Consider the following 23,677-nt stretch of genomic DNA (forward strand, 5'->3'; position numbering starts at 1 on the left):
AGTTTATCTTGGTCTCATCAGACCACAGGACATGGTTCCAGTAATCCATGTTCTTAGTCTGCTTGTCTTTAGCAAACGGTTTGCGGACTCTCTTGTGCATCATTTTTAGAAGAGGCTTCCTTCTGGGACGACAGCCATGCAGACCAATTTGATGCAGTGTGCGGCGTATAGTCTGAGCACTGACAGGCTGACCCCTTCAACCTCTGCAGCAATGCTGGCAGCACTCATACATCTATTTCCCAAAGACAACCTCTGGATATGACACTGAGCACACTCAACTTCTTTGGCCGACCATGGCGGGGCCTGTTCTGAATGGAACCTGTCCTGTTAAAACGCTGTATGGTCTTGGCCACCATGCTGCAGCTCAGTTTCAGGGTCTTGGCAATCTTATAGCCTAGGCCATCTTTATGTAGCGCAACAGTTATTTTTTTCAGATCCTCAGAGGGTTCTTTGTCATGAGGTGCCATGTTGAACTTCCAGTGACCAGTATGAGAGAGTGAGAGCGATAACACCAAATTTAACACACCTGCTCCCCATTCACACATGAGACCTTGTAACACTAATGAGTTACATGACACCAGGAAGGGAAAATGGCTAATTGAGCCCAATTTGGACATTTTCACTTAGGGGTGTACTCACTTTTGTTGCCAGCGGTTTAGACATTAATGGCTGTGTCACTACAGATAAGCAGCAGTACGTGGGTATCAAATAAACAAAATAATAAAACAGAAAATACTGCGCTGTAAGTAAAAATGGCAAGTAGATAAATGAATGAATCAAAAATCAAAAATAAAGAAAAATCAAAAAAGCCGCTGCTAGAAGTGGGATACACACAATTATAAATAAAGCAAGAAACAGCAGCGCTGAATAATCACTGGAATAAAAACCACACACCAATAATTAAACAATGTGCAAATAGAAATGATGAAAACTAGAAAAATGAATGAATAATTGTCCGTCTTTGAAAAATATGCTGTGCCTGAATAAACAAAATGTGCATGTAGTTCACTTCTTAAAGTTCATCCTCCACCGCACCACTCGTGAAAAACCACACAGAATGCTCGCTTACCAGACGGCAAGCTCAGAATGGCTTGCGACCTATACCCGGCCAGGGCCTTTATCAATGGAGGAAGAAATCCAGGCAAAGCCCCTCAGGATGGTCAGCATGTAATGCAGAGACCGCCAAACTCCCCAATCATAGATCGTAAGTACAGTCAGAAAATGATGGCATTCTTGTTGTGCCAATTTCACGGTTATATAACTGCTGGAGATGTCAGACGGCAGACACGTCTGTCATTTTATGGCCTCCAGTGACACCATTTACTGTTATTAGGTGATAATGGTCTTTTTTATGGTACCCAGATATGGAAACCTGATTTGGCCTGACAGGGTGTGAAGAGATAGCCAAATCAGGTTTCCATATCTGGGTACCATAAAAAAGACCATTGTGGTCTTTTTTATGGTACCCAGATATGGAAACCTGATTTGGCCTGACAGGGTGTGAAGAGATAGCCAAATCAGGTTTCCATATCTGGGTACCATAAAAAAGACCATTATCACCTAATAACAGTAAATGGTGTCACTGGAGGCCATAAAATGACAGACGTGTCTGCCGTCTGACATCTCCAGCAATTATAAAACCGTGAAATTGGCACAACAAGAATGCCATCATTTTCTGACCATACTTACGATCTATGATTGGGGAGTTTGGCAGTCTCTGCATTACATGCTGACCATCCTGAGGGGCTTTGCCTGGATTTCATCCTCCATTGATAAAGGCCCTGGCCTGGTATAGGTCGCAAGCCATTCTGAGCTTGCCATCTGGTAAGCGAGCATTTTGTGTGGTTTTTCACAGGTGGTGCGGTGGAGGATGAACTTTAAGAAGTGAACTACATGCACATTTTGTTTATTCAGGCACAGCATATTTTTCAAAGACGGACAATTATTCATTCATTTTTCTAGTTTTCACCATTTCTATTTGCACATTGTTTAATTATTGGTGTGTGGTTTTTATTCCAGTGATTATTTAGCGCTGCTATTTCTTGCTTTATTAATGGCTGTGTGTTGAGTTATTTTGAGGAGACAGCAAATTGACACTGTTATACAAGCTGTATACTCACTACTTTACATTGTAGCAAAGTGTAATTTCTTCAGTGTTGTCACATGAAAATATATAATAAAATATTTACAAAAATGTGAGGGGTGTACTCACTTTTGTGAGATACTATATATAAATAAAGTCAGAAATATGATATTTGGGTTTTTGCTTGCAACCCCTATGTTGATTATGCGCAAATCCAGCTCTGCCTATATATATATGAGCTTAACCCCTTACCTTCCATGCTCACTGCCCATTGTCATGTGATGGGCCTGTTTGTAGGATGTAGAAAGAAAAATAAAAGTTAGGGAAGAGAGACTGTCATTTAGAATACTTAACAGCTGGGAACTATACAAGGGTTATTTTTGAGGAAGCAGGGGGAAAGACTAGATTCTTATGCACCCACAAGCCTCTTCCCTTTGCATGGCTGAAAAGTAGACTGAAAAGTCATTATAGCATCAACATTCTGTATCTCTTTATGTTTTTTGTATCTTTGAGAAGAAAATATAAACATGAAGATAACTTGAAGATAATTTTACCTATCCAGGTCCCTTCTGTCAATCCTGATCAACATGCTAATATTTTTTTTAATATATTTAAAACCTCAGCATTTTTACCAAATACCTTATTTTAGATACAGTAGTCTCATCACTAGGTTTCTGTGCTTCTCTATGCAATGCAGGTAGATTGTGGCTGGCAGGTGGAGTTGGCTGGGTGCTGTACATAACTTTCTGAAAAACATCACAGCACCTGCATCAGTACTCCTCTTCAGAGCTCTCAGCCCCCATACAAGCAATGGGTTGGCACTCTGAAGGGGGGTTATGTAAATCTCAAAATGCTTTGATGGGTGGATGTCTGTCTGGAGAAATGGATATTCTGAGGCAGGCTGAATTTGCATGGAGACTGTCTTAGGTAATACCCACATGTAATGCTGAGCATCCATCATTAAAAAACTGAACTCCAATGAACAAAAAAGGAAAGCCAGGGACATTAAGGGGAAAAAAGGCTAGATGATTCTGCACGTCCAGGCAGGAAATGAAGCAGGCTCTATTTGACGTGCTCGACAGTGCACAGTGAAATAAATTTGAGCACAGAGGAGTAGCCCATACAACTGTGCAAAACTGAAAGTAAAGCTGAAATTCAGCTCTAAATTGCCCATGATTGGCATAGCCCTCCTGCTCCTGAAATTATATAATTTTGTGACCCTGGAGCACAGAGCAATCCATTTATGGTGTGAAAGGTATAAATACTTGTGAGACCTTAAACTGAAAACTTTCAAACAGAAGTTTCCATAATTGCTAATCCCTAATTGTGTCCCCAATCATTCAGTTCCAGAGAATTAAGTGTACACAGAAGAGAAGAAATTCAGTAGAAACTGTCAATGTGACCGAACATAAGCAGTTGTCTCACTGTACAATGTTTAGTATAAAATATCTGCAAATGTTTTCCAGTTAAGGAGCAGTCTAGATGATTAAAGTAATGATGGCCAAAGTATCCTTCAAAAGTTACTGTTATGACAGTCACATCAAGGTATGGAGATTGCACTCCAATGAAGCGCAAAGTAAATGAGTTAAACAAAATCTCTTGTTCCAGATAATGCCCCCTTTCTGCAACAGCAGTAGTCCAAAACCAGGCAAGAATAAATTGTACCTCACTTTAAAAGCTTCCTAGTATATCTATGTCAGATATCCCAGGAGGCTTCAAATTACAGCGAGCAACCGGAGGAGGACAGACCCGGAAGCATATAATTGACAGCTGGCTCCTAAAGACATCAGAAAGAAAGATGGTGGCATGGGACAGGGTATGCAGTGGGAAATCAGTGGATTACAGCTGAACATTCCTGGATTTGCTGGGTGGATTAGTATGCTATTAGAGCTCAACCCTAGCACACAGTGTAAGAGGGGATTCAAAGTAAAGTTGACCTCTGGCGATGAGGAGGGGGAAACTGTGCGCTACATATCACCCATATACTTCTCCAGACACCATAACAAATTTTACAGTCACCATGTTACAAAGTGCATTTATGCTGGCTTTTATCCGCTCTTTATTACAAGTGGTTTCTGAAAATTTAAAGGACTACTGTAAGAAAAGGGCAAAGTCAAATACATCAAACAGTTGCTATAATAAATATTAACAACATGTTTCTGATTCCTTTACAGACTATACCAGGACAGTGCAGAAGACTGTCTCCATGTCCTTGTGCCCTTCTTTGTAAATGTTAAACATCTCTAAATAAAAAATTTAACTTTAAAAAGGGTGAAGGTAAGGTGAAGGTAAGGATAAATAGAGAGATCAATGGGCATAGATAAGTTTAGATATACTGAAGATACAGTACTGTGAAAAGGTTTCAGGCAGGTTTGAAGAAATGCTGTAAGGTAAGAATGTTTTCAAAAATATATATTGTAATTGTTTATTTTTATCAATTTACAAAATGCAAAGTGAGCGAACAGAAGAAAAATGGAAAGTTAATCAATATTTGGTATGACAACCCTTTGGTATTTAAACAAGGATCCATTTTTCTAGGCACACAGTTTTTGAAAGAACTCGGCAGGTAGGTTGTTCCAAACATCCTGGAGAACTAACCACAGATCTTCTGTGGATGTAGGCTGACTCAAATCCTTCTGTCTCTTCATGTGATCCCAGACAGATTCCATGATGTTGAGATCGGGGCTCTATGGGGACCGAACCATCACTTCCAGGACTCCTTGTAAATCTTTACAATGAAGATAGTTCTTAATGACATTGGATGTATGTTTGGGTTTGTTGTCTTGACACAGAATAAATTTGAGGCTAATTACATGCCTCCCTGATGGTATGGCATGATGGTTAAATATCTACCTGTATTTCTCAGCATTGAGAACACCATTTATTGGGCAATGTTGAGGACTGTAGATGGTGGCCGGCCAAGGAAACTTAATGTAGAAGATGAAAGATGAATAGGGGTTGATTTACTAAAACTATAGAGTGCAAAATCTGGTGCATCTCTGCAAAGAAACCAATTAGCTTGCAGGTTTTTTTTTTGTAAAAGTATAAATGAACAAGCTGAAGTTAGAAGCTGATGTGCTAACATGCACAGCTGCACCAGATTTTGCACTCCAGTTTTAGTAAATCAACCCCATAATGCTTATTTCTCTTTGACACTGGAAGATGTTCAGCAGTGCCATCAGCACAGAACTGGTGCAAACGGGACCCACCTACTGTCCAGATAAGTCTGGCCAGAAGTGGTCAACATGGAAAGATTCAGGCAAAAAAGCCATACCTCTGACATGGAATCAAATCTAAGCATCACAACTATGCATGAAAACATAGGATTGGGTGCAGAAAAATGGCAGCAGGTGCTCTTGTTCATCGAAGGACCAGAGGGAGGTACAATTATAAGTATCTGCAGGTAACAGTGAAGCATAGTGGAGGTTCTTTGCAAATTTTGGGCTGCAATTCTGCAAAAGTAGTTGAAGATTTGTTCAGGATCAATTGTGTCCTCAATGCTGAGAAATACAGGCAGATACTTATCCATCATGTCATACCATCAGGGAGGTGTGTGATTGGCCCCAAATTTATTCTGCAGCAGGATAATGACTCCAAACATACAGCCAATGTCATTAAGAACTAAGGTAGAACAAGAAGAACATGGAATCATGGAATTGATGGCTTGGCCCCCACAGAACCAATGAAGAGACAAAAGGATTTGAGGTTGCCCATACCAACAGAAGATCTGTGGTTAGTTCTCCAAGATGTTTGGAGCAACCTACCTGCCAAGTTCCTTCAAAAACTATGTACAGGTGTACCTAGAAGAACTGATGCTGTTTTGAAGGCAAAGAGAGGTCACACCAAATATTGATTTGATTTGGATTTCTCTTCTGTTCGCTTACTTTCCATTTTTATCATTGATAAAAAATAAACGATTAACACTTCTATTTCTGAAAGCATTCTTAATTTACTGCATTTTTCACAGCCTAAAACTTCTGCACAGTAATGTATGAATAAATGTATACACAGTTTTCAACAAGATTCCCATCACAGTTCCTCCTTTAAAAAAAAATCACTTAGTATTGCTTACAGTGATTAAAAAATGCAGTACTGCTGCAGATAATGTGCCAACATGGCTGAACGCCCTGCTTTTCTGTTCTTAGTGTGCTTTGTTCCAAGGTTCAAAATACGTTTTTATGTTCATATTTAGTCTTGGCAGATAAGAGATTCCATTCCAATTACGCGTCCTTACTTCAAAATAGACAACTTTGGTAAAATGTAATAACATTTTAAAAAAGGTGCATTTGAAAAACATTTTTTTTACAATGTTTTTTCTTGTGTCATAAAATATCTAAACCTTTTTGTTGGCTTTCAACAGATGGGGAATGGTTAAAAAAATTTTGTCAGATGTTAAATGATAACTGTGGTTTCCATTGAGGTTTGCCCCCTACTTGCTGTCCCGGTGAATGTAAGTAAAGAGTAATACCTAAAATGGTAATGCGGACAGTGATGAAGGATTCTAAAATATTGTTTGTATTATGTACAAATGTCAACATATGTATAAAAATGTAGCTGTTAGGTCAAAGTACCAGTGTTATCCAAACATCACTGATACAGTATTTTGGCAGATAAATAAGGTGAATTTCAACGTCTTACTTTGAAGCAATGACCTTCTGTAGGGGTCTCTCTGGTGGTGGTATTCTGCTGATATTTTGACCTTCATGTTCCTGCTGAGGTAATTTTAGTAAAGCAGTCATGGTGATATCTTACTGTGTTAATTCCAAAGTGCTAACCACTGTCAAATACTTATTTTTAGATCTAATGACTTATTTATGTTAGTTGAAAATAAAACTTCTAATATTCACTGCATTGACACAAGGTTACATTTTTTTTGTATTTGTCCAGCACTAGCTGTAGCACCTCTTGGTCTGCATCTACCACTTGATGTAACATTTCATACATTGTGATCTAGATGCTGTGCATATTTCCCATGCCCATCACTGAATTCAGACCATGAGGTACAGTATACAGGCCTGATTCCTGGGGCCCACCACTGGATAAAGTGTTTTATACCCAGGGCTCCAAAAATTAATGTTGCACCTTCTCCCCTTTTCCCAACTCCACTTATACCCTATTTATTTGTGCACCACACAACCATTTTTTTAAATAGTTTTCCAAAAACAAATTTTGCTACTTTCTCTCACTTTGCTGACAGCTACTACTGGCTGCCTTTAGTCCTCTGCCTTAGCCTTTTCATCTACCAATAACACTCCTGCAACCCAGTGCACCAGACACCCATTCTATACATGCAAATTCACCATGGTTACGAGAGAAAGTTGAGAAAAAGAACAGTACAACCTTGCCTGTGTTACAGCTACTCTCATCCAAACTAAGGGGGCCTTCTGTGGTCCCTTAGCAAATAAATTGTTGTAACAACACTATCTCCAATGACATTGCAGCACATTGTTATAAACCAGCATCTCAAAACTATTGTCAGAATTGCTACCATTAACTACTGATTGCATATTGGCAAAAGTTTAGGAAACAAGGTATACAGGAAAATCATAATGTATTGCAGCACATGGTGATGTTGTGCACTAGTAATGATTAATGCTGTTTAGTAAAACAACACCTAAAAGTCCAATTTAGTTGAAACTCTTATTAGGCTTTATTCATCTCAATGAGAAACTGTCTGATTGTAACATATACTATGTAAGGCTATGCTAACCAGCATCTGTTTACAGGATAATAACAAATCTATATATATATAAAAGCAGTATGTGATATATAGACCTCATTTATGGAAGGATGAGAAGGGGTTTCATATCATAGCAGAACAATTCTAGAGTTGGGTGGATATGTAGAGGGAAAAAAAACTGCTGTGAGTATGCTTTATCTCCCTGGTAAAAGGAATTGCTTAATGATGTCGGATGACTGTGAGTAACCTAGAGTGCATTAAGCAGTATCTTTTTTTTTCTCATAAGATGAGGCCAATCTTGAGTTTACATGTAGGACCCACTTCTGGTTAGGGAGGCTCACACAAGTTTGATTGGAGCAGTAGCACTTCCCAGGTTCACGGTGTATAATTTATATTTACATTTGTCATTAGATGTGAGGTCCAGGAAGATGAAATGCACATGACAGGATGTACAGATGCTACTACCCACTAAGTCCATTGTGCAGACCAATCTTACTGCATCTGGAAATGTAAAACAAATAAAATTAAATTTCAAACTTTTCAGCAATACTTAGGTGAGTCTTCATTTTTACACTTTGTAGCAAAAAGCCTATGCATAGGATCCAGATATGTGGGAGAGAGAAATAGGTGGGTAACCTGAGGTCACCTGCAAGCTAATTAACAGGTACTTTACTCAAGTGTTAGGGCCTTTTACACAGGCGTTGAAAATACGCAGTTGGGTCATGTTTTTAACTCTTCCCGAATGCCCATTAATGCCACACAGAATTATTACAATAAGGAGTGGATGGAGGTGTTCACGCTGCAGTGTTTTAGCATTGCTTCGTGTTGCTGCGAGGCAAAAATAACACTGCCTATAGAGTTTGGCAGACTATGATGCTTAGCAACTGCCTCCATTTACGTCTTTGAAATGCACCACAACTGCACCTTAAATGTACTGTAAACATGCCTATGGCATTTACAGTGTATTTATGGTGCAGTTGCAAAGCGTCAAAAGTGATAATATTATATTTTAGCCTGATAAAAAAAAAGAATAGACAGGACATTTGAGAAGTGTTTAGGCTACCTTAAAATTTAACACAAGTGTGAAAGAGCCCTTACTGGGAAGCCACTGAGGTCCTCGCCCTTCCCTCACTCTTTCAGATTGGTAATAGAAGTGGAACCTTCAGTCACCCGTGTCACATATACTAACTGTCTGACTGTATGAAAACAATATTCTAGGGTTCCCAAACTTCTCTTTTCTTTCATTAAAAAATCTTTTATAAAACAATTCAAAATATTGCTTATTTATGAGCTGTTTGCATGCATTCACATGGTTGAATTTGCATTTGCAAATCTTTAAATAGAAACCAAAATTTTAAATATGTCCTAACTTTGTATCTTGCTTTTTTCCTTGTTAGAAATATGTAAATATACTTAATTTAATTTCTGTCAGTAGTACATCTGAGAACTTTTTGGATTTTTTTTTTTAATGCAATTTAATTCTATTATTTTATAGTACAGTATATGATTAAATATATTAAGTAACTGCTATATCTCTTCTATCTGATTTAAGGTGTGCAAAATGGCTCAGATTATAGGAGGAATACTCTCATTAGGTCAAGGTTTTAAATACAGTACAGTATTAGCTCCCCAAAGCAGTAGTAAATGTCAAAATTTGATTTTTACATGCAGGTATCCTTATAATAAAGTTTATCTGTAGGTAAAATGAAAATCTCCTAAACGTGCACCATCCAGGGGATTCATTTTAGCGAGCAACAGCCGGTGACATCACTGGTACATGCACTCTGAAGGAATGGCATGCCCGTGCCATTCCTTCAGGGCTGTGTGCTGTGGCCGAGACACCTCCGTGCATGTGCGGGAGTGATGTCATCTTGGCTTGGCCAGCCCACGAACATGAAAGGAAGATTGGGTGAAGATGGAAGCCTCTGCAGCAGTAATAGTACACTGCTAGAGGGCTTTGTTTCAAGGTAAGTCTTTCATAATAAACTAGTATGCATTGCATACTAGCACATTATGATATTGCCTTCCAGGAGGAAACCTCTTTAAGGAGTGCCTTTTGGGAAAGTCTGCAATGCCACATTGCCCACACCTTCATAACAGATTTGGTAAATACCTATCGCTGATTTACCTACTACAATACTTGCCAGTAAGATTTGTTAAAGTCAGACCAATGTAGCCAGTGAATGGCATCAATTTGTCTTTAGATAAAATTAAACAGGTGTGTCTTTCTGCTTTTTTGAGACCACAATGATTAGGTAAGATATTGAATAGATTCCTAAATTACCATTTACCAGAGAGTGGGTAACATGAGTAATGTTGCTTATAAACTCATTCCTTATTTATTTACACTTCTTCCTTCTTAGACACTGCAGTTGTAGAAGGTCTCAGTGACTGTAATGCCGCGTACACACGGTCGGACTTTTCGTCTACAAAAGTCCGACAGCCTGTCCGACAGACTTCCGGCGGACTTTCGGCGGACTTGCAGCAGACTTTCTAACGAACGGACTTGCCTACACACGACCACACAAAAGTCCGACGGATTCGTACGTGATGACGTACACCGGACTAAAATAAGGAAGTTCATAGCCAGTAGCCAATAGCTGCCCTAGCATGGGTTTTTGTCCGTCGGACTAGCACACAGACGAGCGGATTTCGGGGTCCGTCGTAGTTACGACGTAAAGATTTGAAGCATGTTTCAAATCTAAAGTCCGTCGGATTTGAGGCTGAAAAAGTCTGCTGAAAGTCCGGAGAAGCCCACACACGATCGGATTACCAGCCAGCTTTAGTCCGTCGGCGTCCGTTGGACTTTTGTAGACGAAAAGTCCGACCGTGTGTACGCGGCATAAAGCTAGCCATACCCTGATCAAAGTATAGCTGCTCCGGCAGGGGACCAGTAAAATGTTAATCAGCATGTTACCCTGCTTGGCAGAAGTCAATTGTTTAATCAACTTCTTTCGAAAGGACATGTACATTTTTCTGTCAATTTTTTTTTGTATTCCAACTGACTCCACTGAATGGCCTCCTCATGCAACTGTGGATGTTTGCATGCTTCTTATGAAAGCCTTTGTGGCACTCTGGTTATACCTTGAAGAGCAATTGCACGCTGCTTTACCTGAGTATGACACCACATACTATTCTTTCATCATTTCATTGTTTTATGCTTATTTACCTATCTCTAGCTCATATACATCAAGAGAGGCTCATTTGTACAGCAGTGATCGATGAATATTGCCTAACTTAAGTGACAGACTTCACAAATTCTGTATATAATCCTGGCTATGTCCCTGATGCCAACTGATGCTACCTCATCTAAACACAAACTTTGAATGAATTTCCTGTACAGTTACAAATGTTCATTTGTTGTTCTTAGCAACTGATTTATCTCTACTATCCAACAATCGATTGCCGTATCTTCATGAATTTGGTAAAACATCCTAATACAAGCTTCTATAGTGTGACATTTTGCCAGAGTTCTTATTAGGATTGGGATGGATTTGTTTTAAAGATCAAACGTGTGCTCATGTGGCTAGGCTGATGAGTTGCCTTTAAGTATACTATAAGGTATTTGGTACAATTGAAATGTTTTTGAGTGACTTTATTAAAGATTACATTTGTATTCCATTCCATTGGTAGTAATGATTCTGTGTCCCCAGATCTTTTTTGATTATAATTAGTTTATTTGTTATATTTGTTGTTGTTCTCTTTTAAAGATGTCTTTGATGGGCCGGTTTTATTTAGAAGAACCCCCAGGTCTAAAAAAGAAACAAGCAAATTAACAAACATGTATATTAGAACCAATGAATCAGATCAAGCAAATCACTAATGAAGTGATTTTTCTTATATATACTGCAGGTGACTGCAGTTTTTCACAGTAAGAAAAAAAATGGCAACAAAATCGCACCCATGTCCATGTCCTTTTATTAAAGGCTAAGTTAATCTTAAGTAACATGTTACATGTTACGCTCGTATTTAGAGTGTAACATGTAATATGTTACTGTGCAACTCTCTCCGCACACCAAGATCCCCCCTAGGACAGCAGGCAGGGGATCCTCTCCCTGCACCTGCTGTCACAATTTAAAAAAACACAACTATGTGGGGCTACACCCACACAGCCGTGTCATTCATTCACACAGAACCGTGATTGATTGAGCTAGGGGGTTGACTTACTAAAGGCAAATAGACTGTGCACTGTGCACCGGAACTTAAATTTCCGAAATGCCTCACTTAGACGGACACCTTCTCCAACACTCCTCTCTTGACCAACAGAAGACTTAAAACTACATTTTCCATGACACTGTAACCTACTGGAGTCAGGAAAATTGTTCAAAAAAATCCTCTTTAATGTGTCCTCAAGAGATTTTATCTTCTGCACTCTCTGTGGGGATGGGATGAGAGCTTCTCCTTTTTAACGGTGGTCAAGGTGGGTTGCCAACCAGTAATCATCCTTCTCCTTTATGCCCCGTATTCTTGGCTCCTTTCGCAGGCTTTGAAGCATGAGGTTGCCCATGCACCTCAAATTTGCCGAGGCTTGAGACGCAGACTCCTCGGGGTCACTCAGGATGACAGCATCTGGAACTTCCTCCTCCCTGCCACATACTACTCCCAAGGGTCCTGGGGTTGGAAAGCAGATTGACGCATGTTTTCCTCTTCTTCGAAGCCTATGAAAGTGCTAGAATCCTCCTCCTCCCCTCTCTCCTCCTGTGTGTTCTGTGACATAGGAATGATGGTGTCTGGATAAAGTGGGCCTTGAGAGGAAAGGAAGTCCTCCTCTTCCTCTTGCTGCTCTTCCTCCAGTGCCCTGTCCATAATGCCACGCAGAGTCTACTCCAACATGAACACAACAGGGATTGTGTCACTGATGCATGCACTTTTATGGCTCACCATCCTTGTGGCCTCCTCAAATGGTGACAATACAGTGCATGCAACCTTAATGATCAGCCATTGGCGTGGGGAAAAAAAGCAGAGGCGGCCTGAGCCTGTTGTCATGCCGTATTCGCACAGGTACTCGTTGACGGCCCTCTGCTGCATGTATAGCCAAAGTCGAGTTCCACCTGGTGGGCATGTCACAAATTAGGCGGTTTACGGTCAGGTGGATTTCCCGCTGAATTTCAGCCAACCAAGCACTGGCTGTGTATGACCGGCTGAAATGGCTACAGACTCTTCTGGCAAGCTTTAGCACATCTTGCAACCCTGGGTACGTATTTAGGAAACGCTGCACCAGCAAACTGAGGACATGTGCCAGGCATGGCACATGTGTCAACTTTCCCTGTCTAAGTGTGCTGTGAACAAAATATATCGTCCCTGCCAATGCTTGCAGAAGCACGTGTCAGCAGTAAGGTGGATTTTACGGCTGACTGCCTTGCCCAATGATGCCAGAACATTCCCTTCCATGTGATGGTAGGGAGATGGAACGGCCTTACGTGAAAAGTAGTAGCGACTGGGAACCTGCTTTGTGGTACAGCACATGTGCAAATTCACAGAATCCACCAAGCTGAAAGGCAGAAGTTGGAGAGCCAACAGCTTTGACAAGCTTGTATTTAGAAGCTGGGCATGTGGGTAGCAGGGACTGTATTTATTTTTTTCTTGCTGCTGCAGATGAGGCAGAGAAATTTACCGCCTACAGTCTACAACTGGTGGTGTGCTGCTGGTGTGCTGCTGGCAGATGTGCTGCTAAAAGCTGGGACACCGTGTGCTATACCATCATCCCTGTCAGTGGAGGATGCTGAGAGGTAATGACTCGGTATAGCAGGGGCAGACTGAAGTGGGTAAGGAGGAGGAGGGACAGATTTGTACCCCTTTTGTGTGGCTTTTAGGTGCTCTTGCCAATGGGATGAGTGGTGGGATGTTAAATGCCTTGTTAAGCATGTGGTACCCAAATGGCTAATGTTTTTGCCACGTTTGATGTGCCTGAAACACAGTTTGCAGATAGCAACAGTGCGATCTGCTGCAGATGTGCTGAAAAAGGCCCAGACAGCTGAGCTTTGGGGAATGGGCCAGGAGATAACAGCTGCAGAATGTGATGAAATAGGGTGGCTGCTCTTTACACTTTCTTGATGTTGGCCTCCTTGCAGTTGTGACCCCTCACCTTCAGTTTCCTCCGATGTCTTATCTGGCACCCAAGTCACATCAGTGACCTCATCATCATCATCTCCATGTCCTCCATCATCATCGTTACAACTGGAGACAACTTGGCAAGTGGCTGATGCTGTGGTCAAATAACTTAGCTGACTCCTCCGTGGCTGATCTTGGGGCTATGGCAGGAATAGATGTGGACAAGGAGGCAGGTTGATCCACTCTGTCAACTGCAGAGGACTGCACACCTTTGCCTGTGAACGCATTTGTTGCTGGCCCCCTTACAGTGCCAATGGAACGTCTGCCTCTTCTTGTCCTCCCAGACATTATTTGGAGGGAGGGGGCGGTGCTTATAAGTAACTGTAAAGAAGAAGTGGAAATCTGTACATAGATACACTTTAATCAATGTAAAGTGGTGTTTGGTGCACTTTTGTTTGAGTTCTCACACTACACAGACACACTCCACGGATGCACTATAATATACTGCAATATAATGCACCAAACGTACAGTGATGTAAAGTACTATATGGCATTAGACTTGCAGTAACGCACACAGAAGTAAATGGCGTTAAACTCGGAGTAACACACACAGAAGTAAATGGCGTTAAACTGGCAGCAGCGCAATAAAATAGACGGTGTTCAACCGTCACTACACTGACGCTATCTGAACTGTCCCTACTCTAGCTATACACTAATGTCAAGATTACTGACACGGTCTCACTGCACTACACTGAAACTATCTGAGCTGTCCCTACTCTACACTAATGTCTGTATAAATAACACAGTCTCACTACACTGCAGTGAAACTATTTGAGCTGTCCCTACTCTAGCTGCACACTATGCAAAGCCGAATGATGGTCCTCCTCACTACACTCACACTATCCCTGGACTGGCACTAAACTAATATTCTACACTGACAATTGAAGCAGAATAGCACTTTATAGCACACAATCTAACTAATAGCACTGAACAGAGTACTGTTCTATCTCTCTCCACACCAAAATTACACTGAAAATGGCTGCCATTGAAAGAATACTTTTATACTGTGGGGCGGGAATGAGCCATGATTGGAGAAAATCATGATGATAGTGTCCAATCATGACTCTGACAGTGCTCTGTGCCCTGATTGGCTGAAGCTTTCACTGCTTCAGCAAATCAGGGCTTGTAATGCACTGTTCAGCGTCGCAATGCATTATGGTCGGTTCGGGGGGGTGAACAATGACAGTTCAGCCCAAACTTATGCTCGGGCCGAACCGTTTGCTCATCCCTAATAGACAGCATGGATTGATGAAAGACAGAAGTTGTCAAACAAATCTGATTTCTTTTTATGACGAGGTAAGCAAAACTTTAGACAAAGAAGTGGCTTTGGATATAGTATAATTGGATTAGCAAAAGAATTTGACACAGTTCCCCACACACGACTAATGTATAAGGTAAAGTCTACAGATTTGGAAAAATCAGTTTGTAAATGGATAGAAAACTGGCTAAAAGACTGAATTCAGAAAGTAGTGGTAAATGATGGTAAATGATTCATACTCTGAATGGTCTAAGGTTATCAGTGGTGTACCCCAAGGTTCAGTGTTGGGACCCTTACTTTTTAATATATTCATAAATGATATTGGGTCTGGGATTAAAAGTACCACTTGAGTCTTTGCAGAAGACACCAAGCTATGCAGTAAAATAACGTCCTCCAACTTACAAGCTAACCTCAATGCACTGTTTAACCACTTCAGCCCCGGAAGGTTTTACCCCCTTCCTGACCAGAGCACTTTTTACAATTCGGCACTGCATCGCTTTAACTGCTAATTGCGCGGTCATGCAATGCTGTACCTAAACGAAATTTGCGTCCTTTTCTTCCCACAAATAGAGCTTTCTTTTGATGGTATTTGATCACCTCTGTCGTTTTTATTTTTTGCGCTATAAACGGAAAAAGACCGAAAATTTTGAAAAAAAATGATATTTTCTACTTTTTGTTCTAAAAAAAATCCAGTAAACTCAATTTTAGTCATACATTTAGGCCAAAATGTATTCGGCCACATGTCTTTGGTAAAAAAAATGTCAATAAGCGTATATTTATTGGTTTGCGCAAAAGTTATAGCGTCTACAAACTAGGGTACATTTTCTGGAATTTGCACAGCTTTTAGTTTATGACTGCCTATGTCATTTCTTGAGGTGCTAAAATGGCAGGGCAATACAAAACCCCCCCAAATGACCCCATTTTGGAAAGTAGACACCCCAAGGAAATTGCTGAGAGGCATGTTGAGCCCATTGAATATTTATTTTTTTGTCCCAAGTGATTGAATAATGACAAAAAAAAAAAAAATTTACAAAAAGTTGTCACTAAATGATATATTGCTCAAACATGCCATGGGGATATGTGAAATAACACCCCAAAATACATTCAGCTGCTTCTCCTGAGTACGGGGATACCACATGTGTGGGACTTTTTGGGAGCCTAGCCGCGTACTGGGCCCCAAAAACCAAGCACCGCCTTCAGGATTTCTAAGGGCATACATTTTTGATTTCACTCCTCGCTGCCTATCACAGTTTTGAAGGCCATAAAATGCCATGATGGCACAAACCCCCCCCAAATGACCCCATTTTGGAAAGTAGACACCCCAAGCTATTTGCTAAGAGGCATGGTGAGTATTTTGCAGCTCTAATTTGTTTTTGAAAATGAAGAAAGACCAGAAAAATTTTTTTTTTTCTTTTTTCAATTTTCAAAACTTTGTGACAAAAAGTGAGGTCTGCAAAATACTCACTATACCTCTCAGCAAATAGCTTGGGGTGTCTACTTTCCAAAATGGGGTCATTTGGGGGGGGGTTTGTGCCACCTGGGCATTCCATGGCCTCCGAAACTGTGATAGGCAGTGAAGAGTGAATTCAAAAATTTACGCCCTTAGAAAGCCTGAAGGCGGTGCTTGGTTTTCGGGGTCCCGTGCGCGGCTAGGCTCCCAAAAAGTCCCACACATGTGGTATCCCCATACTCAGGAGAAGCAACAGAATTTATTTTGGGGTGTTATTTTACATATCCCCATGGCATGTTTGAGCAATATATCATTTAGTGACAACTTTGTGCAAAAAAAAAAAAAAAAAAATTTGTCTCTTTCCTGCAACTTGTGTCACAATATAAAATATTCCATGGACTCGACATGCCTCTCAGCAAATAGCTTGGGGTGTCTACTTTCCAAAATGGGGTCATTTGGGGGGGTTTTGAACTGTCTTGGCATTTTATGCACAACATTTAGAAGCTTATGTCACACATCACCCACTCTTCTAACCACTTGAAGACAAAGCCCTTTCTGACACTTTTTGATTACATGAAAAAATTATTTTTTTTTTGCAAGAAAATTACTTTGAACCCCCAAACATTATATATTTTTTTAAAGCAAATGCCCTACAGATTAAAATGGTGGGTGTTTCATTTTTTTTTTTCACACAGTATTTGCGCAGCGATTTTTCAAACGCATTTTTTGTGGAAAAAACACACTTTTTTAAATTTTAATGCACTAAAACACACTATATTGCCCAAATGTTTGATGAAATAAAAAAGATGATCTTAGGCCGAGTACATGGATACCAAACATGACATGCTTTAAAATTGCGCACAAACGTGCAGTGGCAACAAAATTAATACATTTTTAAAAGCCTTTAAAAGCCTTTACAGGTTACCACTTTAGATTTACAGAGGAGGTCTACTGCTAGAATTACTGCCCTCGATCTGACGTTTGTGGTGACACCTCACATGCATGGTGCAATTGCTGTTTACATTTGACGCCAGACCGACGCTTGCGTTCGCCTTAGCGCGAGAGCAGGGGGGACAGGGGTGCTTTTTTTTTTTTTTTTTTTTTTTCTTTATTATTTTTTTGCTTTTTTATCTTATTTTTGAACTGTTCCTTTCATTTTTTTTTTTAATCATTTTTATTGTTATCTCAGGGAATGTAAATATCCCCTATGATAGCAATAGGTAGTGACAGGTACTCTTTTTTGAAAAAATTGGGGTCTCCTCTGCCCTCAAAGCATCTGACCACACCAAGATCGGTGTGAAAAAATGCTTCCCCAATTTCCCAATGGCGCTGTTTACATCCAGCGAAATCTAAGTCATAAAATGCTCGTAGCTTCCGGTTTCTTAGGCCATAGAGATGTTTGGAGCCACTCTGGTCTCTGATCAGCTCTATGGTCAGCTGGCTGAATCACCGGCTGCATTCTCAGGTTCCCTGTTGAGACAGGAGAGCCAGAGAAAAACACGGAAGACGGTGGGGGGGGGCATTCCCTCCCACTGCTTGTAAAAGCAGTCTAGAGGCTAATTAGCCGCTAGGATTGGTTTACATGAAAGCCGACCGCTGGCTGAAAAGAATGATACCAAGATGATACCTAAACCTGCAGGCATCATTCTAGTATAACCACTCAAAGTCGTGAATGGCGTACCTGAAGACAAAAAAATGGTTAACAATAAAGCACAGTGAACAGTAAAGTATAAAAAATTGCATACCTGAAAAGCAAACATGATAAAACATAAAAACAATAAAACATTGCAGAATAGAATACAGTAAAAAAGAGCAGAACAATAGAGAGAGAGAATAGAGAGAGAGAGAACAATAAAACGACAACTATTTTTTTTTTTTTTTTGTTTGTGTTTTTTTTTTTTTTTTTTTTTTACACTTTTTTTTGTAACTGTAACTTTTATAACTGTAACCGGTTCCAGGTTCGGGTCTCTCAAAATGCGATGGCATCTTGGGAGACCCTGTGAAAGTGTGCCTAGTCTGTGCAATGCTGTACCCTACGCTAATACTCAACTAGTGAATGGTAGCGTTCAAAACATTCACCAATGCAAAGACCAGGATTGTCAGGACAGGAGGGACAATAATAGAGGGTGTCACGCCTATATCCACGCTTGCTGTAGACACGACATCTTTTTTGGGGGGGTTCGCTGGGTAGGGGTACTCGGGAGGACATAAAGAAAATGCCTCTCATGCAGCCGACTGCATTTGGTTGGGGATGTGAATGGGGGAAGTACAGGCGCTGCAGAAGCGGTGGGTTCCCAATTAGGATTGGCGAATGCACCAGGAAGGGCACTATGGGCACGACGGGCCTGTGTTTGTCTTCTTGGTGGCAGCGGGACACTACTTGTGCTTGCCACCTCACCAGCTTGAACTGCACTTATGGGACTCGCCACGTCACCAAGTGTTACTGCAGTGCTGGTTTGACTACGACCGGGGTGTACTAGGCCGCTGGCGCTTGCCAGTTCACCAAAACGCTACAAAAAAAACTGTTAACGATCGCAGGGATCAGGCCTGACTCTGTGAACGCTGCAGTTATGCGTTTAGTGTTTTGTAAGTGACAGTGATCGATCGATACTGCACTTGGGTGGGCTGGGCCGAGCCGGGCGGAGGGGCAAAATGCAGGTGCTAGCAGGTATCTGGGCTGATCCCGCTAACACTGCGTTTTTGGGAACCCTAAACTGCTGGGGACGCTAGAATAGATCTGATCGGATCAGATATTGATCCCTTCAGATACTATACCACTAAGGGAGGCATATGCTGCGTGCGTGGGTGTTAGTGGTACTGGCGCTAATCTGACACTGCCTGGGGCGACGCATATCACCGCCGGGCGATCAGGGGGCTAAAACTTTATTCGGTAATAAACGGCGGGTGCCCTGACACTATAAAAAATAAACAAACTAACCAGCGTCACCCGTAACGGTTATACAGTGATCAGTGGTGAAAGGGTTAACTAGGGGGCAATCAAGGGGTTAAAACATTTATTAGGTAGTATATGGGGGTCCCTGTCGCTATAAAACGCTGACGGCGAACCTCAATATTTACCTCACTAACTAGCGTCACCAGCGACACTAATACAGCGATCAGAAAAATTATCGCTTAGCGACACTGGTGACGGGGGGTGATCAAGGGGTTAAAACTTTATTGGGGGGGTTAGGGGGGTACCCTAGACCTACAGGGGGCTAATACTCACTGGCCTACCACTTCTAACTGTCACAAACTGACACCAATCAGTAATCAGGAAAAAAAAAAAAAACAGCTTGGTGTCAGTTTGTGACGGGGGGGGGGGGGGTGATTGGGGGGGGATCGGGGGTGTTTAGTGTGCCTGGCATGTTCTACTGTGTGTGTTTGTGTTTTACACTTACTCGGATGTCTTCTCTCCTCGGCGTCGGAACGGAAACTGCCAAGCCGAGGAGAGATGACATCACATCCTCTGCCTGTGTGTACTATACACAGGCAGGGGATGTTTCTCATTGGCTGGGAGCGATCGCGAGGGGGGGGCCACGATTGGATGGCCTCCCCCTCATCTCTGATCGCTCCTAGACAAATGCCGACCGCCGCTGGCACCGGGGGGGGGTCCGATCGGACCCCCCGCCCGCGGGAAGGCAATCACGTTCCTGACCAGAGCACTTTTTACAATTTGGCACTGCGTCGCTTTAACTGCTAATTGCGTGGTCATGCAATGCTGTACCCAAACGAAATTTGCGTCCTTTTCTTCCCACAAATAGAGCTTTCTTTTGATGGTATTTGATCACCTCTGCCATTTTTATTTTTTGCGCTATACACGGAAAAAGACCGAAAATTTTGAAAAAAAATTATATTTTCTACTTTTTGTTCTAAAAAAAATCCAATAAACTCAATTTTAGTCATACATTTAGGCCAAAATGTATTCGGCCACATGTCTTTGGTAAAAAAAATGTCAATAAGTGTATATTTATTGGTTTGCGCAAAAGTTATAGCGCCTACAAACTAGGGTACATTTTCTGGAATTTACACAGCCTTTAATTTATGACTGCCTATGTCGTTTCTTGAGGTGCTAAAATGGCAGGGCAGTACAAAACCCCCACAAATGACCCCATTTTGGAAAGTAGACACCCCAAGGAAATTGCTGAGAGGCATGTTGAGCCCATTGAATATTCATTTTTTTTGTCCCAAGTGATTGAATAATGACAAAAAAAAAAAAAAAAATTACAAAAAGTTGTCACTAAATGATATATTGCTCACACAGGCCATGGGCATATGTGGAATTGCACCCCAAAATACATTTAACTGCTTCTCCTGAGTACGGGGATACCACATGTGTGGGACTTTTTGGGAGCCTAGCCGCGTACAGGGCCCCAAAAACCAATCACTGCCTTCAGGATTTCTAAGGGCGTACATTTTTGATTTTACTCCTCACTACCTATCACAGTTTTGAAGGCCATAAAATGCCCAGATGGCATAAAACCCCCCCAAATGACCCCATTTTGGAAAGTAGACACCCCAAGCTATTTGCTTTGAGGCATGTTGAGTCCATGGAATGTTTTATATTTTGACACAAGTTGCGGGAAAGTGACAATTTTTTTTTTTGCACTAAATGATATATTGCTCACACAGGCCATGGGCATATGTGGAATTGCACCCCAAAATACATTTAGCTACTTTTCCTGAGTACGGGGATACCACATGTGTGGGACTTTTTGGGAGCCTAGCCGCATACGGGGCCCCGAAAACCAATCACCGCCTTCAGGATTTCTAAGGGTGTAAATTTTTGATTTCACTCTTCACTGCCTATAACAGTTTCGGAGGCCATGGAATGCCCAGGTGGCACAAACCCCCCCCAAATGACCCCATTTTGGAAAGTAGACACCCCAAGCTATTTGCTAAGAGGCATGGTGAGTATTTTGCAGCTCTCATTTGTTTTTGAAAATAAAGAAAGACAAGAAAAAAATTTTTTTTTTCTTTTTTCAATTTTCAAAACTTTGTGACAAAAAGTGAGATCTGCAAAATACTCACTATACCTCTCAGCAAATAGCTTGGGGTGTCTACTTTCCAAAATGGGGTCATTTGGGGGGGGTTTGTGCCACCTGGGCATTCCATGGCCTCCGAAACTGTGATAGGCAGTGAAGAGTGAAATCAAAAATTTACGGCCTTAGAAAGCCTGAAGGCGGTGCTTGGTTTTCGGGGTCCCGTGTGCGGCTAGGCTCCCAAAAAGTCCCACACATGTGGTATCCCCGTACTCAGGAGAAGCAACAGAATTTATTTTGGGGTGTAATTTCACATATTCCCATGGCATGTTTGAGCAATATATCATTTAGTGACAACTTTGTGCAAAAAAAAAAAAAAAAAATGTGTCTCTTTCCCGCAACTTGTGTCGCAATATAAAATATTCCATGGACTCGACATGCCTCTCAGCAAATAGCTTGGGGTGTCTACTTTCCAAAATGGGGTCATTTGGGGGGGTTTTGAACTGTCCTGGCATTTTATGCACAACATTTAGAAGCTTATGTCACACATCACCCACTCTTCTAACCACTTGAAGACAAAGCCCTTTCTGACACTTATTGTTTACATGAAAAAGTTTTTTTTTTTTTGCAAAAAAATTACTTTGAACCCCCAAACATTATATATTTTTTTAAAGCAAATGCCCTACAGATTAAAATGGTGGGTGTTTCATTTTTTTTTTTCACACAGTATTTGCGCAGCGATTTTTCAAACTAATTTTTTGGGGAAAAAACACACTTTTTTAAATTTTAATGCACTAAAACACACTATATTGCCCAAATGTTTGATGAAATAAAAAAGATGATCTTAGGCTGAGTACATGGATACCAAACATGACATGCTTTAAAATTGCGCACAAACGTGCAGTGGCGACAAACTAAATACATTTTTAAAAACCTTTAAAAGCCATTACAGGTTACCACTTTAGATTTACAGAGGAGGTCTACTTCTAAAATTACTGCCCTTGATCTGACCTTCGCGGTGATACCTCACATACATGGTGCAATTGCTGTTTACATTTGATGCCAGACCGACGCTTGCTAGCGTGAGAGCAGGGGGGACAGGGGTGCTTTTTTTTTTTTTTTTTTTTCTTTATTATTTTTTTTCTTTTTTATCTTATTTTTAAACTGTTCCTTTCATTTTTTTTTTTTTTTAAATCATTTTTATTGTTATCTCAGGGAATGTAAATATCCCCTATCACAGCAATAGGTAGTAACAGGTACTCTTTTTTGAAAAAAATTGGGGTCTATTAGACCCTAGATTTCTCCTCTGCCCTCAAAGCATCTGACCACACCAAGATCGGTGTGATAAAATGCTTTCCCAATTTCCCAATGGCGCTGTTTACATCCGGCGAAATCTAAGTCAAAAAATGCTCGTAGCTTCCGGTTTCTTAGGCCATAGAGATGTTTGGAGCCACTCTGGTCTCTGATCAGCTCTATGGTCAGCTGGCTGAATCACCGGCTGCATTCTCAGGTTCCCTGTTGAGACAGGAGAGCCAGAGAAAAACACGGAAGACGGTGGGGGGGGCATTCCCTCCCACTGCTTGTAAAAGCAGTCTAGAGGCTAATTAGCCGCTAGGATTGCTTTTACATGAAAGCCGACCGCTGGCTGAAAAGAATGATACAAGATGATACCTAAACCTGCAGGCATCATTCTGGTATAACCATTCAAAGTCGTGAATGGCGTACCTGAAGACAAAAAAATGGTTAACAATAAAGCACAGTAAACGGTAAAGTATAAAAAATTGCATACCTGAAAAGCAAACATGATAAAACATAATAACAATAAAACATTGCAGAATAGAATACAGTAAAAAAGAGCAGAACAATAAAGAGAGAATAGAGAGAGAGAGAACAATAAAACGATAACTATTTTTTTTTATTCTATATTTTTGTATGTGTTTTTTTTTTTTTTTACATTTTTTTTTGTAACTGTAACTTTTATAACTGTAACCGGTTCCAGGTTCGGGTCTCTCAAAATGCGATGGCATCTTGGGAGACCCTGTGAAAGTGTGTCCTAGTCTGTGCAATGCTGTCCTATGCTAATACTAGTGAATGGTAGCGTTCAAAACATTCACCA

The sequence above is a fragment of the Aquarana catesbeiana genome, linkage group LG04, assembly GCF_042186555.1.
Source record: "Aquarana catesbeiana isolate 2022-GZ linkage group LG04, ASM4218655v1, whole genome shotgun sequence".
In the NCBI taxonomy this organism is placed as follows: domain Eukaryota; kingdom Metazoa; phylum Chordata; class Amphibia; order Anura; family Ranidae; genus Aquarana; species Aquarana catesbeiana.